Below are 4,892 nucleotides of genomic sequence, written 5' to 3'. Positions count from 1 at the left end.
AAAGGCTTTGGTCACATTCTCTCTCCGAAGTCTTAAGTTTTCGTTGGGGGTATACAATTTTCCACCTGAAATTTGTTAGTACAGGCCCACGTCTCTATATAGCCTCCATAGAACGATATCTCTTGATTTTGAAGGTTGTGCCTTCATATCCAACCAAAATGCCTGAAATTTGGCATTTAGTTTTCGTGGGGGCTGTAAAACTTTCCATGAAGGTTTTGGCCTCAATATCTCACCGAAACGACCGAAATTTGGTATTTGGTATTTGTCGGTATAGGTCCACGCCTTCATATAGCCCCCATAGAACGATTCCTTCCCCAATTTTGTCGGTATAGGCCCACGCCTTCGTATAGCCCCCATAAAATGGTACCTCCCTCAATATTCCATCAAAATTGTTGAAATTTAGTATTTAATCTTCATTTGGGGTATAGAACGTTCCCTATGAAATTCGTCGGTATAGGTCGACTCCTTCATATATCCATGGAACGGTATCTCCCAATTTTCGGTATTTGCCACCGAAATTGCTGAAATTTGGTATATAGTCTTCATTTGGGGTATAGAACTTTTCATATGAAATTTGTCGGTTTAGGTCCACGCCTTTATGTAGCCCCCATAGAACGATACCTCAAGGTTTTCGGTATTTTGAACGTTTTCCTCTGACTGAAATTCGTCGGTATAGCCCCCATAGAGCGGCGGTACCTCCCGATTTTCGTAATTCTGAAGGTTGTGACGTCAATATCCCACTGAAAGACTAATTTTTTTTTATTTAGTCTTCCATGGGTTTATAAAAAGAGAATTATCAGTATAGGTCCGCGGGTTCCTATATACCCCATAGAAGCGTACCTCTTGATTTTCGGTATTTTGAAGGTTTTATCCAAATATCGGAAATTTCGTATTTAGTCTTCTTTGAGTGTAAAACGATGTTTTGATATAGTCCCCAATTTCGGTATTTTGAAGGTTAGCCACATTGTTTTATTGAACTTGCTGAAATTTGGTATTTAGTTTTCTTCATAAACGAAAGGAAACTAATTGTTCCATTTTACTTCAATATAACTCGTGGTGGAGAGTATAACAAGTTCGGCCTGGCCGAACTCAATGCGGTTCTTACCTGTTTTTATGAATTTTCTCGTTCGAGTTGAGCTTAATGACCGAAGATTTTTTGCAAGTGAAAAAGTAAAGCCGTCGATTCGAAATTGACATACCGGAAGTGGAGTTATTATTATTTGTTTTTACTGTCACAGGCTGAGCGTATTTAGCTGAAGGCAAAACTGACTGTCTCAATTGTTTATATTGACTTCCAATAAAATATGTCCTTCCTTCAGTTATCTTGTGCGAAAACTTATGCCACGCTTTATTGGATTGTCATTATTAAGTTCACCTTATGCAATTCATTAATATTACTACGAAGTCTGTGAGCAATTAATCACATTATCTTCTAAATTCAACGCAGTAATTAATGCGCTCAATATTTTATTAGTTTGCGTTCAACCATGAAGTGGCAAATATCTCCTCTACTACAAGTACATATTAAAATATTTCAAGTGTTTGGCTTTGGTGTCTTAACCTTTAAGGAAAACAACGAGGAAGCTCTTATTACAAAACGATATCTTCAGTTGTGGTCTTTTCTACTTTTGGTGGCTTTTAACACGGCTGCTTTTACAGCTCTGTTTGGTCATGATGCATATCTCCATAAAGATGATAAGTTTGGTTATTTCAATGATGTCTTAAAAATTGTCAGTGCCGATTTTTCCATGACATGTTCATACTTGGAAGATTTTTTTCGACATACGAATTTTCAAAATTTTTGGATAACATATTCAAAACTACAAGAGTTTCACAACACCACGACGAAGACGGAAAATTGCAATGAACCCAAAGGACCTCTGAAGGACTTATTAATAAATCGTCGATTTATTTGGATATTTTATGTAAATGCGGTTGTCGAAATTCTAGCCACCATACTGTTCTTTAAGTTGCAATCCCTGGACCACCATTTAATACTCTTTTGGGGCATCTTTTTGCCCTTTTCCATAAGCGTTCACATGAGAAATATGCAATTTATATTTCACATTGAATTAATACGACAGGAGTTGCAAAGACTTCGGGATGATTTAGGCCTCTTGGTGGACTATTCACGTTATCAAGCTTATGGCACGGGCTTTAGGGGATTTCAAGAGTATCTTCGTTCTCAGATTGTAAAAAAACAAATACATTTTCAATTAATCTATCAAATGTATGAAGATTTTCAAAATTCATTTGGATTTTCGATTTTTGGTGTTCTGCTAATGGTTTACGTTCGCATCGTGATCGATTCGTATTTTAGTTATTATAATATTTATGTGAATCGTTATGTGTTTGGTAAGAGATTTGGTTGTAAAATGGGTTCCTGGGATCATATCTTAAATTGTCGATTGTTTTTATTTTAGTATCTGTTATGCTTATACCTTCGCTTATACAAATTCCAGCATTTCTTATTATTTCGAAAAATTGCATGCATGTGGTGAGAATAAGATATTTGAGTACTTTATCTTTCTACATTTCTAAAATGTTCTTCTTGTTTCCTTTTTTAGATCAAATTTATAACCCTAAATCTGCACTCGATCATCAGTCAGTTTAATGAACAAAATAACGGCATAAGTATACAGGTGAGTAGTACGGTCTATGGAACAAATGTTCTGTAATGGGCCAACTAATTAAGTAAGTAAGGTCCCCACCTTCATATTGCCCCCATTGAACGGAACCTACCGATTTTCGGTATTTTGAAGGTTGTGGTCTCAATATTTCACCGAAATGCTTGGATTTTTGGTATTTAGTCTTCATTTAGGGTATTAAACTTTCCGTATGAAGTTTATCAGAATGGTTCCACGCCTCCATATAGCCCCCATAGAACGATGGCTTCCCGAATTTTGTCGGTATAGGCCACCCCTTCGTATTGTGGCCCCAATATTTGGCATATAGAACTTTCCATATGAAATTCGTCGGTATAAAGCAGCCTTCGACAGCCCGCTGCGTTCAAAGGTATTCCAAGCCATGTCTGAATTTGGTATCCACGCAAAGCTCATCCGGCTTTGTAAAATTACTTTAACTGACACGAGGTCCTCAGTTAAAATAGGAAAGAACCTCTCCGAAGAGTTTAGTACCAAAAGAGGTTTCAGACAAGGAGACAGCCTTTCGTGTGATCTCTTTAACATCCTGCTGGAAAATGTTATACGAGAGGCAAACGTCAAAAGAAGTGGCACAATTAGGGTGTCCAAAACCGAAACCGGTTACCCGGTTTTGAGTTACAAAACCGAAACCGGTTTTCGCCAAATACGTCATTTTCGGTTAACCGAAAAAACCGATTAATTGTGTCGGTTAACCGGTTTCAAAAAATAGTAATATTTATACCCTACACCACTATGTGAGGAGGGTATTATAAGTTGGTTTGGGTCCCGGAGGGGAAGAAGCCTATTGATTTTGGCGATGGTCGGATAATATTTAGCGGTCGGAATGGGCGAAAAAACTTATGTGGATAAAAAGACAACGTTTTCTTCCAAAGCGAATATCTCAGCTTCTATACGGGGTATACCAAAAGCAAAACCTGACGATAAAAGTAGAAAATATCACCTTTCTAATGATGTAAAGTAGGTTCACGTAGGTGATCAAACAACGAAGATATCACAATAGTCGCAAATAAAACCCAAATTTTAATTTTTGGGATTTTAATTATAATGACAAATATCACAGCTTTGGTTGGGGACTTTCCGAAAGCAAAACCTGGCTACGAAAGTAGAAGATCCCATCTTTACAATGATGTAAACTAGGTCGGCGTAGGTGACCAAATAACGGAGATATCTCAATAGTAGTTAATCCATCCCATTTTTCCACTTTTTTTGGAAATCACGCTACAGGTCTCAGTTTTGATCGGATCGTCACGAAATTTTGAGAGTTAATGGGGGTCACACAGATGAAGAAGCCTATTGATTTTGGTGATGGTCGGATAATATTTAGGGGTCGTAATGGGCAAAAAACTTATTTGGAGAAAAAGACAACGTTTTTTTCCTAAGCGAATATCTCAGCTTCAATATGGGGTATACCAAAAGCAGAACCTGGCCATGAAAGTAGAAAATATCGGCTTTCTAATGATGTAAAGTGGGTTCTCGTAGGTGATCAAACAACGAATATATCGCAATAGACGCTAATAGAATCCAACTTTTTACATTTGCGATTTTAATAATATCAAAAAAACTTATTTGGAGAAAAAGTCAAAGCTGATGAAAGTAGAAAATATCACCTTTGCAACGATGTTACGTAGGTTGTCGTAGGTGGTCAAACAACGAATATATCGCAAAAGCCGCTAATAGAACACAACTTTTCATTTTTGCGATTTGAATAATAATGACGAATATCACAGCTTTGGTTCGGGACCTTCCAAAAGCAAAGTCTGACAATGAAAGTAAAAAATCCCATCATTACAATGATGTAAAGCAGGTTGGCGTAGGTATCCAAATAACGGAGATATCGCAATAGGCGGTAATACATCCCATTTTTCCACTTTTTTGGAAATCACGCTACAGGTCGCAATTTTAAATGGATCGTCACGAAATTTTAGGTGTTATTGGGGGTCCCACAGAGGAAAAAACCTTTTGATTTTTGATAATGGTCGGATATTATTCAGGGGTCGGAATGTGACAAAAAAAATTTGGAAAAAGACCAACGTTTTATTTCAAAGTTAATATCTCCCTTCTGTAGGAGGTATATCGAAAGCAAAACCTGGCAAGGAAAGTAGAAAATATCACCTTTACAACGATGTGAAGTAGGTTGTCATACACGCAGAAAAATTTATGTTAGAAATATGTTTGGATCCAAACAAATATATGTTTGGGACCGGTTGCAAACAAATATATGTTTGGATC

General features: G+C 37.1%; 1 long non-coding RNA gene across 1 annotated transcript; it reads left to right on the top strand.

Annotated features, from left to right (window-relative positions):
* The first annotated feature begins 2,133 nt into the window (after window positions 1–2,133).
* Window positions 2,134–2,619, top strand: LOC141398068 (uncharacterized). The gene is made up of 3 exons (XR_012411610.1): window positions 2,134–2,355; window positions 2,424–2,497; window positions 2,568–2,619. It is a non-coding gene; the product is annotated as an uncharacterized lncRNA (long non-coding RNA).
* The last annotated feature ends 2,273 nt before the right edge of the window (window positions 2,620–4,892 follow it).

Source organism: Musca autumnalis, unplaced genomic scaffold, assembly GCF_047663935.1.
Source record: "Musca autumnalis isolate F117 unplaced genomic scaffold, ASM4766393v1 scaffold_3, whole genome shotgun sequence".
NCBI classification, from domain to species: domain Eukaryota; kingdom Metazoa; phylum Arthropoda; class Insecta; order Diptera; family Muscidae; genus Musca; species Musca autumnalis.
Note: the sequence above shows the minus strand (reverse complement) of the source record. Positions and strands in the feature narration are given on the sequence as shown.